Here is a 14,489-nt window from a genome sequence, read left to right on the forward strand (position 1 = left end):
GGTCCTGGCCTTCTGTAAAAGGCAGCTTGAGGATGGGAGGCTGGATCTGCGCGGCCGATGAGGCCCATGTGGCCGACGCGGTCAGAGGGACCTCGGGAGTGACCCAGACAGCTGTGAGGAGTGGCCGAAGTACTTCGCGGGATCTGGATAGAAAACCGAGTTCCAGAAACATTGTGGGGCAGGGAGTGCAGAGGAGCGACGCCAGGACGCGGTGCCGTCGGGGGCGGCCCGGCGGGACAGAGGCCGCAGGCTGGGGTCACATCAACACCTGCATCCCTTCCTCCGTGTCTGGCCAATGCTGTGAATCCCTCCTCCCTTCCTTCCCTCTTGCTTTCCATCCTCCCCTCCTTCCTGCCTTCTTTTTTTTCCAAAATGGCACACTCTGAAGTCAGATTCCCCCCACCCCCCAACACTTCCACTGTGGGGCTGGGCAGCACCAATGAGTTCTAAGCGGCAAGGGACAGGAGAATTCGGGGTGACATCTGGTTTGTAGATACACATCACAGGTTCTTTGGAGTCAGAGGGGACATTAAATTCTAGTCCAAACTCAAGTAACTGTGAACCCCTGGCAAAGGCTGTGTGGTGTCCTTTCCCTCTCCTTCTCCCCTGGAGAATGCTCTTAAGAGGAAAAATTTGAAGATAGGGCTAAGGAGAAACAAAATCTGCCTGCAGCTGAAATTCCCACTGTTTGCTGGGAATCCAAGAGGGAGGGTTTAGCAAGTGGCTGCTTGCTCACCTTCACCTCTTTTAGCTCCTGCTCTACCTTTTTGAACAGGTAGAGAATAGAGAAGCAGGATGGCTACAGAAATACCCCCAACCTCAAGTCTAGTTCAAGCTTCCAAAGCAAACTCAGATTCATACTTATCTGATTAGGGGAATAGGAGAGGAATGGGCTTATGGAGAGATGATAGCATAGAATTTAAAATCAGGAAATTGTTAACAACTCCTCCTAGAGAAGATTGCTGTTTATTCTTGTTGGTGTCAAGCTTGGAGTGGTGTTAGTCACTACCAAATTGGACAAAAGAGAACATTGGCAGATACTCTAGCACCTCTCTGGTCCTGCAGAGTTCCTGGTTCCTGTCAGGGGCCAGTCTTGGCCCATGTGGCAGCTTCTGATGCTATCAGGTATCCTGGAGTGTGATTTCTACCAAAGAGGACAAATGGGGCCGCTCCACACCCACCCACCCTAACTCCAGGTGCTGCTTTGCTGTTGCTCATCACCTTGCCCCAAAGTCCAGACATCCCAATATTTCTTGAGGAGAATGTCCTCCAAGTATCTGTGAGGCAGGCCCCTGGAGTAGTCCCCACCTGATAGAACTATGGACTGGATTTCCCCTCAGAAGCACACTCATTTCTTTTTGGCCCCAGGGACTATCACCCGTCCTGTTCCAGGCTCTGTACTCTGAACTTCACCCAATTCTATGACTTCTCTTGAACTAGCCATAAAGGGCACCTTCTCAAGTCAAATACTCTATTAGCAGCTTCCGCTTGAGGCTGGGTTTTCCTGTCTTTCAAAAAAGCCTTATCCATGCCAAGAATCTCTTGCAGGATTGTTCTCATTGGTAAATATTACATATTTGGGATAGGCTGTCATAATACATATAACTACTCCTAGCTCACTGTAATTGATTAATGCACACAATGAACGTGAAACTGTACTAGACATAGGGTGATGGGAAGAAGTGGTACTAAAATTGTGTCATTCTCTGCCCTCAAGAAAGTTACACTTGAGTTGGAGAGGCAAAATTAATGAATAGACCAGAGTAAATGACCCAAGCCAGAAAAGAATTTAGCACTAAATGGTATAGGCTCTAAGTGCTTTAAAAGTTTTAAGAAAAGATGGCAAGATTTTTATTTCTTAGGATTAATTATTCAGATTTTTTTCCTATCAATTTTCACTCTCCTTGAAATGTGGGAGGGAAGCAGAAAGAGTGGCTGAGTTAGGGCCTTATGATTACAGATCACTCTTGCTGCCCTGAAGGCCCCCCTCCTGCTGCAGACAAAATTCTCGATAAAGGGACTCCCACCAGCTGGCTCAAGGATATGAATACGAATGAAGACTGAACCCTCCAGCAAAGTGGATCCAGGTGCCAATGGAAAGAGGAAGGTTCACTTCCTGCCTCCCATCTGGGTCAACTAGTGCCACTTCTGCCCACTGTCTTCTTCCTCTCCCTGGATTCTTACCCTACGCACACGGGCAGTCCCCACACACCTGTATCCACTCATCATGCCAGGCTATGACGAGGCTGCATTTCTCCACCGACAAGGGCACCTGGATCAGAGTCAAAATGAAAAAAACAAAAACAAAACAAGACTTCAGCCAAGCACACCGCTACAGTTTCCTCATTTCTTCATATATAAGAAACCCTGAGGTTGGCATATGAACAACCTGCAAAAAGGAAATCTGCTTTCAGAAATAAGCCCCAATACCACAATATTGGCCCTGCCTGAGGCTGTTAGAGGCCATGACCAGAGTGAATCAGGGTGATTCCAGAAGTAGATAAAAGGCCTGCATGAGCCTTAGATCAGGCCATGGGGATATGCCACAGGGCATGTTTTCTCCCCTTGTGGATATAGCTCCCCAAAATATTAGGTTACTACAGCGTTTATTCTCTGTGGCTTATCTTGGGTAATAGATCCTTTAAAAAAAAAAACAAAACAAAACAACGGGCAGCCCTGGTGGCGCAGCGGTTTAGCGCCGCCTGCGGCCTGGGGTGTGATCCTGGCGACCCGGGATTGAGTCCCACGTCGGGCTTCCCGCGTGGAGCCTGCTTCTCCCTCTGCCTGTGTCTCTGCCTCTCTCTTCGCTCTCTCTGAATGAATGAATAAATAAATCTTTTTTAAAAAATACCATTTTCCTTTTAATAGGTGATTAAAAAAAATTATTGCATTCTGAAGTTCTTACATTTGTTTTTGAATCTTAGGGTGAGACAGATTTTTCCATTTGAGTCATCTTCACCTTTATCATGAAAGTTATACCACATATAGTATAACATATATGACATATAACATGTATGCCATGAAGGATATTATTCATACAAATATGCTTGGTTAACTTTGTGGGACTTTACCTCTTCTCAAGAGTGAAGTACTACTCTCTTGGTCACCAGCTTCCTCAGTCTTCAGTTAGGGAGCCAAAAGCAGATATTCCAATATTTTATTTACTCTGAAATATTTACTGGAGGCCTGTGATAAATGTGTAGGGCCATACCAGGTCCTTCCTCTGAAAGGGCTTTCGACCTGGTTGAGGAGGTGAAATACATCACCCCAGGTTAGAATATTAATGTAAAGCCATGTCAAAGGCTATATCTGGTCCACCACTGAGTCAGTGGGCAGACACCAGAACTCCAGAGGAACCAAGGAAGAAGTGAGCTCTAGGCAGTGGAATGATGGGTGCCTCTTGAGGGGAGCAAGTACAAACAGATTTTGAAGGCTGTGTAACCTGGGACAACTATGGAGGAGTAGGGCGATGTGTGCAATGTGAGAGGAGGAAAAAGGAAGGCAAGAGCTCCTGCAATGACCAAAGGAGTTCCTTTGGGAGTGTTCCAGGGAGAGAAAGAAGCCTGGTAGCCAAAGCAGACAGGTTCTCTCAGGGAGTAGCCAGCACTCCAGTTGTCAAGGTGGGACTGTACAGGGGCTGGACTTTATCAATATGCCTTAGGGAGCCCTTGATGATGAGGGTAGTCTAATGGAAACATTTTGGGAAAGATGAGCAGTTCTAGAGCAAAAACTGAAAGCCCTCCTGACTCTGAAGTTACTGGGTTTGCAACTATCCCAACATGAGTCTCGAACCCAGTTCTCTTTATCCTAGATCCTGTCAGTGAGCAGGTTCTAAACAAGGTGTCTTGCTGCTTTTGTCAAATCTACTTTCGCATCCCAATGCCCTAAGCATGTCTAGTCTCTAAGCAACTGTCATTTTAGACAGAATTTATTTGTTCTATCAAGAGCCTTTGGAATGAAACCAGAGAGAGAGCAAATGGTAGTCACACAATCTATGTTAGGGAAGCTTATAGGACTCTGCCCTCTCCATGCCGCAATACATTTATATTTATCCTGTGTTTCCAGGGTGAATTGAGCTGTTTTCTAGGAAGGGGAGCTATGGATTTAAAAGACATTACAGGTGACACAGTCTATCTCATCCACAAAGAACGGCTTCAAGTTAGTAGTAATGATGATCTGAGTTTGTGAAAAAATGTAGAGTTTGATCTTTTTTCAGTGAAATTAATACAACTGTGTTCATCTCCCCCAATTTTCAGGTCTTGTGAGATGCCAGGTTTGGTGTTTGGGTACATGAGAATGATCTTGTCCTTACGGTGTAAGTGTTCTATCTATATGCTTGGTCATGTGTCTCTTTCTATCTGATGTACTTTAATAATTATGAAAACCTAACATCTTAAGTCAGCATGACTATGAACATATCTGTCTGGGATCAGCACTTCAAAATAACAAAAATTCACTGAAGAAACAAATAGGAAAGAAAGAAAAGGAACAGCCTGAATTCCTGGTCCCATTTACAGCAGGGCCGACTTAGTTCTTGCTGATCCAGAAAGGTGTACAAGAGTGGACCATGCCACAACCCAGTGAGGAGCTCAAAGCATGGCTTGAGACTTTCAGCATTTTGTATATAAATAAGGGGATGTAAACAATGAGTAAAGGAATGAAAAACTGCTTTCAAGGGACATTTAGGAGAAAACTGGCAAATGCTTGCCTGCAAATTCTCCTGGGAAGCTCCCCTAAGAGGTGAGTCGGTAGTGGAGATTCTGGAGTTTTGTCTGCCCTCACTCCGGGGAGACAGCAAAGGGTCAGATCTGCTCTGTAAAGGGCAGCTGGGTGCTTGGGGAGGCCAGAAATGAGAATAGCAAGAGAAAACACGAAGTATATTTATAGGCCGTCTTACTGTGGCTGCTGAAGTGTCCCCTTAGGAAATAAAGCCACTGGCCGCTGAAGTGAAATGTGTTAATTAACATGAGACCCGCTTGATTACAGCTTGGGAAACAGGCAGAGTCAGAAAAACAGGACAAGCTGCATTTAGTTAATTGACAGATACGATAGTGTGGGGCCTGTCTCCAGCTCTAAGGAAAGAAAATTAAATTAAAAGGGTCTTGATAGGCCTGGTTATCATCTCTGGTCTAATGGTTCAACAGTCTCCAGCTTCCAGCCACTACTACATTTGGGCAGTATTCATCTAAGAGACTTCTTTGCCTCTGGACGGACGTTTCTCCTCATCTTACTTTTTCCTCCTGCTTAGGGTTGCCAGATAAAACACAGGGCTCCCACTAGTGTTGTATTTCAGATAAAAAAATGAATCATTTTTTTGTATGTCTTAAATATTGCATAGGACATACTCACTTAAAAAATGATTCATTTTTTAGTTGAAATGCGAATTTAATTGGATATTTGCTAACTCTGGCAATACTATTCCCTGTAGATGCCTTGGGGGTCAATCCTTTATTGCTCATAAGCAGGCACATTTTGGGAAATTGACTTAAACTCTACTGACCTTCTTTTTTTTTCCTAAATTTTTATTTATTTATGATAGTCACACACAGAGAGAGGCAGAGAGAGAAACAGGCTCCATGCACTGGGAGCCCAACGTGGGACTCGATCCCGGGTCTCCAGGACCACACCCTGGGCCAAAGGCAGGCGCTAAACTGCTGCGCCACCCAGGGATCCCTCTACTGGTCTTCTTATTGTGAGGGCAAACATGAAAATAAAAAGACTCAGATTTTTCTCTTTTTGCCCGTTCCTTCCAAGAGCCCACGTGAACTAGATTTGCTTTAAGGCAGTCAACTTGAATGAGTGTGTGAATAAGTTTTATTTTTTTAAGCCAGATAGCTCTTCAGCCCCCAGATTCTTACTACTCTGCCAAGCTCACATTCTTGGGTCTGAGAAGTGCACTCAACTGTAGGAATGCAGTGCTGTGGCAAAACCAATTTTCAACTTTTAGAGGTGACCAGCAGGGGGAGCACATTCCAAAAGGACACACTGGGCTCAGGCTACCTAGATGAGATCATCACTGTCAAGGCCACCTGGCATCACTCAGGCACCAAGAATTTATGGAACCCCCGCAGGCTTTGCAACTGTGTGCCAAATATTTCACTTCTGACTGAGCAAAGGACAACTTGGGTAAAAGACAAACCCCAAACAAACAAATCAGGGAAAAAAAAAACACCAAGGAAAAGAAGCAACAAAAACCCCAATTAGTGTAAAGAAACAGCAAACTACAAGATTTTTTTTAAAAAAGATTTTATTTATTCATGATAGACAACAGAGATAGAGATAGAGAGAGAGAGAGAGAGATCGAGAGAGAGAGAGAGAGAGAGAGAGAGATGCAGAGACACAGGCAGGCTCCATGCAGGGAGCCTGATGTGGGACTCGTTCCCAGGACTCCAGGATCAGGATCTGTGCCTAAAACCACTAAGCCACCCAGAGATCCCCAAACTACAGGATTATAAGAAAAAACAAAACAAAACAAACAAACAAACAAACAAAAAAAAAACAGGTGTTTTTTTCCCTACTCCAAGGACTGGATGGGATTTGGAAACATCATGTTCACCTCTCAAGACTTGCTTCTTCTGCGAGGCATTCTCTGAGTAACAGTCCACTTCACACTCTACCTACTCCAAAGGACTATCATAGTCCTGGCCCCATAGCCCCTGATTGCTTCCTTTCATTTGCTTGTTTCCCCATGAAATAAATATGCCCTTTGTTGCCATGTTTTATACTTTAAGTCTCTCAAAAATATGACCATGGTGATTGGCATGTAGTAGGTGCCTCCATACCTTAATTCTCTTGAAAAATGAAAGAATATTTTTAAAAAAAAATTTTTTTAAGTAAACTCCATGCCCAGTATGGAGTCCAATGTGGGGCTTGACTTTGTGACCCTGAGATCAAGACCTGAGCTGAGAGCAAGAGCTGGCACTTAACTGACTGAGTCACCCAGGTGCCCCAGAAGAATATTTTAAAAATATCATTTTAAAAGGAGAGTCCACAATCCTCCTTCACTGCCCTTGATTTTAGTGATTGACTCTTGCAATTAGGAAAGCACTTTCCTTATGAACTACTGAAAAAAACTCATTTTGAAGCATTTTCTAGGTGTAAGGAGGTTTTGATGAAATAGAAAAAAAATGAAACAAAACATAGTTCAACATTTTTGTGAAACCTAAAATATAAAAGTAGATATTTCTTTCCAGGTTGAAAGAAAGAAAGGCTTAATAGTTTCTTCATAAATAATGCCAAACTGAGAACTGTAAAACTGAATTCTAGTCCTGGCTTTCTTATCTGTTAACTGTATTTGCTGGGGCAAAGACATTTAACATATCTGTGGCCTCAGGACAGTGTTAGAGCTGGGTAGAGCAATGGTTTCCAAACCTGACTGATTGCCAAATATCCTGGAAGCTTTAAAAACCTCACACCCAAATAAGTCTGGGATAAGTCCTAGAAGTTAATTTTTTTTTAAGCTCCTCAGGTGATTCTTAAGAACAAGTGGGCTTATTAGAAATGACAAATACCCACCATTTGCTTCAACGTGGATGGAACTGGAGGGTATTATGCTGAGTGAAGTAAGTCAATCGGAGGACAAACATTATATGTTCTCATTCATTTGGGGAATATAAATAATAGTGAAAGGGAATAGAAGGGAAGGGAGAAGAAATGTGTGGGAAATATCAGAAAGGGAGACAAAACATAAAGACTCCTAACTCTGGGAAACGAACTAGGGGTGGTGGAAGGGGAGGAGGGTGGGGGGGTGGGGGTGAATGGGTGACGGGCACTGGGGGGGGCACTTGACAGGATGAGCACTGGGTGTTATTCTGTATGTTGGTAAATTGAACACCAATAAAAAATAAATTTATTAAAAAAAAAAAAAAAAGAACAAGTGGGCTTGAGAACCATTTGACCAGATCACTAGCCCTCCTGTGCATACCCATTTCCAGGCCTCCAGAGAGTGACTTCAGTGGTCTACTGTGATCTGGGTTCCCAGGTGGGTCTAACGTGCAATGAAGGTCAAGGCCCTGGACAAGGTGCTCATTAAGATCCCTCTGACTCTAACACTTTATGGTCCAAGAACTTTTACCTTGTCTTTATAAGTACTTATGTGGTAGTTTTATTGCATTTATTAAAATGGGTGCCTTGCTCTTGTGGCTCAGATCTGTAGATTAAAGGGCAAATGTCTCATAGCTACCCCTTGACAAAGGATCACTCTTGTTCCTGGGAAGAAGGGGATGTGGGAGTGTGGATGGGTCAGCACAGGCCAGCTATGCTCTCAGGCAGACCACTTGAAGTGCACGTTTACTGACAGCAAGTTGAATGTCCCAGCCAACTGCTGGCTTCTAGTAATATAGAAGTATTGACATCTGAATAGAGCTTTTTATGAACAGGGATGTAAATTCATTCTACAAACAACGTATTGAATTGTGATCCCCTCAAGGTAACCACATTCCTAATTATTTCTATATTTTAAAATGTAACTGCTGTGTGTGTTGTGTTTACACAAGGAGAGAGGGACACATTGGGAGCATGACAGGGCTTCCAGCTTGAACCTAAATTGTGTTCAGCAGTAGGACCTGCCTGGGCATGTCTGGTTAACCGGTGGGGCAGGCCAAAAGGAAGGTTGGGTGGAGGCATCTCCTTTCAGGCAAAAAAGAGTGAAGTGTGCAAAGGTTGGTCCAGTACAAAAATCTTAGTCATTGGAAGGACAGTACAATGTGTCGTCATTCTCATCTGTCTCTTGACCCAGCTCATCGATATACCTCCGGCCCAAGGAAGAGAAAGGACTGAGAGTAAAAGCTCAAAAGGCTATCCCCCCACGCCTCTCTGAAACTCTGGGGTTTGGCACCTCTAGGTTCTGTATATTCACAGTGGCCATGCTTCATAAAAACTGAGGTTCAGCAGGAACTTGCAGGAAGTGGTGATGACCCTTGGTGCCTGATAGATGGGGAGTTAGCAGCAGAGTGTGACAGGGCTAGAGCAGAGAAAGGGAAGGAGGGAGACTTGATCTCTCCCAGCACCCCAGGCCTGCAGGAGGACCCCTGTAGATGCCAGGATTCTGAATTAGCTAAGTGGAATGAGAGACTGTTCAACAGAACAGAGTTGACATCATAATGCCAGTTTCTAACTCCCAGAAACCCATTCTAGGACCCAAACACCTGTGATCTCTTTGGGAAATTTTCTAGTTCAGTTCAACAAATGGTAGGCTTTATCGATGGTCTCCAGTCCTCTGTGATGAGTTACTTGGTCTTGTTGCTATCATCAAGAGTACGTAAGAGGTGGTTCATTTGAAAGAAGAATAGCATTGCTTCTATGGTGAGCAAGTGACTGGAAATCCTACTAGTCTAGATGATTATAGGTGGTTTGAATCTCTAATACCAACCGCCTCTTCTCAGAATGTCTGTGGGAGCTTATCAGCACCTATGTGGCAACTTAGAAGCACCTTTCTTCTACTTCTCTCCCTCCCTATGTGGGCAGGAAAGATGAACTGGGGTTGAGTTTAGAATAGAGTAGACAGACCCTGGGCTGTGGCCTGGAGCCTCTGCTTTCACGAGGGGCTGGGTCTGACACGGGTTGTGAACCAGATCTTCTGCCAGGGGCATCCTTCAGCTCCACTTCAGCAAGCAATGAAAGACATGCCACATAGAAGAAAAAAAAAAAAAAAAGCTGGTCTCATTTCAATCACTCCATCTTATTTCTGATGCAAGCTTTTAGCTCTTAGAAAATTATGAAAGGTCTGTGATGGTTGACTTTATGTGTCAACTTGGCTAGGTCATGCTACCCAGTTTTTGATCAAACACCAGTCTAGATGTTGCTGTGAAAGCATTTTTTTTTTCATCGTGATTAACAGTTAAATCAATAGACTTTAAGTAGATTGCCTTCCATAATGCGGGTGAGCCTTATTCAATTGGTTGAAGAGAAAACAGACTGAGGTCCCCCAAGGAAGAGGGAATTCTGTCTCCAGACCTCTTTGGACTCAAGCTGTAATATCAAGTCTTCCCTGGGTCTCCAGCCTGTTGGTCTGCTTTGTATGTAGATTTTGGACTTGCTGGTCCTGACAACTCTGTAAGCTAATTCTTTAAAATAAATCTCTCTATGTTTAAACATCCTATAGGTTCTGTGTCTCTGGAGAATCCTGAGCTAATATGAGCTAATGCAAGCTCTTTAAGCTCATCAGTCCAGTAAACCAAACAGATAACTTTTAGCATATGGAAAAGAAATCAGTTGCCAAAGGCAGTTTTCTATCATTTGTCTACAACCTAAAGGAGACCTGCATGATTGACCATCTTTTGGGATGGAGTTTATATAAAAAAATTTATTGATGTTCTCTTAATTGAATATTACCATCAACTGCTCCATTTTCATAAGCACTATTTAGAACCAGATTTCCTTGTGATTTGTTCTAAAGCCATTTTATTAATGTTGGGGTATCTGGGTAGCAGTGGGGAGGCAGACAATGAGTAGTCACCTTCACGTAAGAGAAGCATGAAGCAGAGGCTCTAGTTGTAAAAAATTTGAAAGGCTGCAGGAACTGATTTGAATTCTTAATTTTCTTAGGAACTCAGAGAAGTCAAGCTATTTCTACTAAATCTCATGTTGGTTATAAGCTCTGTTTTAAATGCAACATGTAAACTATTTCTACAGAATACTAGGAAATAAGGCACACAGTAACTTTCTGGTGAATTTGAAAAGCAATAGACATCAAGTCTGCAGCTCAGAGGATCATTTAGGTTTGGAGGTTTGGGAACTGGAAAGATCCAAATAGCTGCCTAAATATCCTTATTTTCTTGGCTTCTTTGGACTTAGCCACATAGAATCAGATTATTCAACTATGATTATTAATGTATGAGAAGAGGAAACACAGAAAGGTGATTTTTTGACAATTCTACTTATTTGTAGTTCCCCAAATGTGTGCCATGGAGTCTTAGTTCTGCAACATGGTTATAAGGACAAATACTCTAAAAAATGTTTTATTGTAAGATCTTCTCATCCTTGGAGAATTGCCATGCTATTAGCATTCAGGAGGTACTAGGATCCCTACCTCAGAGGGTGATAGGGAAAGTCATCCAAAAGAAGTGGCTGCCGGTTCACCTGTGAGCTGGACTTCACTCACAGCACTCAGAGACTCCTCATCCCCTCCCCTGTCCTTGGAATGTGGGTTCTGCTTGCCTTTCCTGATCCCAGACGCTGCTCCAAGGACATAACATTGAGATATGATGTGGTACTGAGCTTACCTGCACTGTACACATGACTAAACCCAGTTAGGGCATCTTTTAAAACAATTATTTAAATTTTATTTAGTTAAAATATACTGTACTATTAGTTTCAGGGGTAGAATTTCATGACTCATCATTTGCATATAACATCCAGTGCTCATTACATCAAGTACTCTCCTTAATGCCATCACCCAGTGATTACATTCCGCCCCCCACCCCCAACCTTCCATCCAGCAACCCTCAGTTTGTTTCCTGGAGTTAAGAATCTCTTTTGGTTTGCCTCCCTCTCTGTTTTTATCTTATTTTATCTTTCCTTCCCTCCCCCCATGTTCATGTTTTTTTTTTAATATTTTATTTATTTATTCATGAGAGACACAGAGAGAGAGAGACAGAGAGAGAGGCAGAGACACAGGCGGAGGGAGGAGCAGGCTCCATGCAGGGAGCCTGATGTGGGACTTGATCCCAGGACTCCAGGATCACGCCCTGGGCTGAAGGCAGTGCTAAACTGCTGAGCCACCCGGGCTGCCCTGTTCATCTGTTTGATTTCTTAAATTCCACATATAAATGAAATCATATGGTACTTGTCTTTCTGACTTAATTTGCTTAGCATAATACCCTTTAGTTCTATACACATTGTTGCAAATGGTAAGATTTCATTCTTTTTGATGGCTGAGTAATATTCCATTCTATATATAGACCACATCTTCTTTATCCATTCATCTATTGATGGACATCTGGGTTCTTTCTTTAGTTAGGGCTTCTTAATAAACTTTAAAAATTTGACAGGCATTGGGGATCCACTTATCTTAATGCTACCCAAGACAAGCCTAACTTCCTTTGCTTATCAACCTACTAACCTGGAGTGGCCTCCTCTTTCTTTGGTCTCTCTCTGCCTCCTATATATGGGGACAATTTCATATTACATGCAGAAAGCTCTGAGCTGATTGTGACCACAATAATTGGTTAGCCAGTCAGAAGATGGAAGAAATGAGCCTTGAGAGTGAGGCATCTGTGAGGAAGTCCCAACTTGGGCATGGGTCTTTATGGGAGGAAGGGTAGTGTATATGTCAGATGCTTGTGGACCACCATGTAAGTATGGGGATACCTGAAAAATGCAGAAGAGAAAGGAAGTTCAAAGTTGCTACAGTGGGTTGGTTTCTACTGTGGGGAGTTTGGTGGCTACCAATGCCCAACTAGAGGCTAGAGCTTGAAGTAGAAAATTAGAACAGCTGAGGGGTGGCTCAGTCAGTTAAGCGTCTGACTCTTGATTTCAGCTCAGGTCATGATCTCAGGGTTGTGAGATCAAGCTTGGGGTCATGCTCCATGGTGAGAGTGGAGTCTGCTTAAGATTCTCTTTCCCTCTGCCCCTCCCTCTCTCCCTCCCCCTCCCCCAGTAGCATGCGTGCTCTCTCTCTAAAGATAAAAATAAACAAAAGAAAATTAGAATAGCCAAGATTAGAGAAGGATGTGTGAATGTCTAATACTCTGCTAGCTTCACAGCTAGCAGACAGGTGGGAGAGCAGGATAAGAAGTTGGAGGCCTTGGTATGTGTTCTACAAAGCTAGGAGGGCCTAAGATTGATTCTTCAGATGAAGATCTGGATACTGTGACAAAGTTAGGATGCTAAGAGGTAGAATCTCTGACAAAGTGATGAAAATGAAGAGGAGGATGTTATGGTAATTGATGAGAAAACAGATAAAATGTCTAATGTCTTCTGGCCCCTATTATGAAGAAAAATTTACCTGGCAAGTACCCCAAAACTCCTAGGAGAAAACTTGAATTCTTTCTCTATCTCTTGAAAATTGGAAATCTTATCATGTTTTTGAAATGTAAACATTCTAGAGGATAACCAAAACATTGCCCTGGGACACTGAAAAAAAAAGGAGAGAAGGAAGGCTTTTTAAAATATAGACTGCTGTAGGAGTTCCCTTGTCAACTGTCATAAATAATAAGTCTTCATCAGATCTTTAACCATGGCCATTTAAAGGCTTTTGTCATTCACAGACAGTTATTTTGCTCTGAGGCTTTGGCAAAAATTGTTCCTACAAAAGTGCTTCACTTCAAGGAAATTCATGAAGAATATTTCTGACAGGTACAGGTTTCTGATAACTAACATTGATTTACCTTCTTGTGGGAGAGATAATAATGAACCTTTTAAGTACTTTCCCAAGTCTACCTTCATAGTCCCACAGTATGTCATTGGATGGTAGTCTGAGACCTGTCCCTGTTCTCCTTCCCCACATCAGTACAATGGGCCCATTGCATTGATGGTATCATGTTAACCTGTAAAGATTTGCCTTTGCTGCAGGACACCCTACAGGCTTTGCTGGAACACTTATGAGGGAGAAGATGGGCAATGACCCTACAGAAAGCTCAAGGCCCAGACACTGCTGTAAGGTTTTGGGAGTTGTTTGGGATGGTAAGCTGTGATTAATAAGGTATAAAACCTTGTAGGGATTTTGGGGGTTTGGAGAACTTCAATTGCATACCTGGCACAGTATGCCACCTGGTAAAGAAAGGGCATGTGTAGGACTGGGGATCAAAGTAGCAATTGCCTTTGAGAAAGCAAAAATACTACTCTGGAAGGTATTTGTCAAACACTGTGGCAGAGACCACAGAACAGGAGAATGCCCCTAGGGGGCAGAGGCCCAATATATCCTCACAGAATATCAGCTCCTAGCAGTGTACATGTGGTAAACCTCCCACATAGCAGCCAGTGCATCAGCCAGTGGGGTTGATGCAGAATGATCTGGCTGGTGATCACACATGACCTCTGGCCATTAACCCTTTGCATTGACAATTAGTTTGTTCTGTAGGGATTAACCCCTGTGGCTTGGACAATGGAAAGCTAAGGGGTAGATGATCATACATAAACCCTTCTGGAAGCAAAATATGTGGAAAGACATTTGGGTCCACCTGCAACAGCCTAAGATAGCTCTCACTGTTTTTCATGCTCTAGCTCATAGGTCACTTACACCTCTTGGTAATCAGGACGCTCAAGTACAAGCCCTATTACCAGCTCATCAGTAGATACAGCAGGTTGGGTGCATTAGAAAGAGCAGCCATCACAATGTCTGAGTAGGATGGCATATTGCCAAAGATGCTGGATTGCCTTTGAAGTACAGTTACTTGGTTAATCCAATAACAGCATGTCCTATGTTTTTTAAACAGTGTCCAAAGAAAATGTCAAAAGAATCTGGGGCCATTCACTGAAGTTCCCAGCCAATGAGAAATTGGCAAATTGATTAGGTTGGTTCCCTTCCTCTGGGTGAGGGTTCTAAATAT

General features: G+C 43.2%; 1 long non-coding RNA gene across 7 annotated transcripts in view; it reads left to right on the forward strand.

Moving 5' to 3' along the window:
- The first annotated feature begins 9,108 nt into the window (after positions 1 to 9,108).
- LOC112669583 (uncharacterized) overlaps positions 9,109 to 14,489 on the forward strand; it is a 34,913-nt gene continuing 29,532 nt past the window's right edge. For all 7 annotated transcript variants that reach the window (XR_007405828.1, XR_007405827.1, XR_007405829.1 and 4 more), the window contains exon 1: positions 9,109 to 9,303. This is a non-coding gene — a long non-coding RNA (uncharacterized LOC112669583). The remainder of the gene's footprint in view (positions 9,304 to 14,489) is intronic.

Source organism: Canis lupus, chromosome 25 (genome assembly GCF_003254725.2).
Source record: "Canis lupus dingo isolate Sandy chromosome 25, ASM325472v2, whole genome shotgun sequence".
Taxonomy (NCBI): Eukaryota; Metazoa; Chordata; class Mammalia; order Carnivora; family Canidae; genus Canis; species Canis lupus.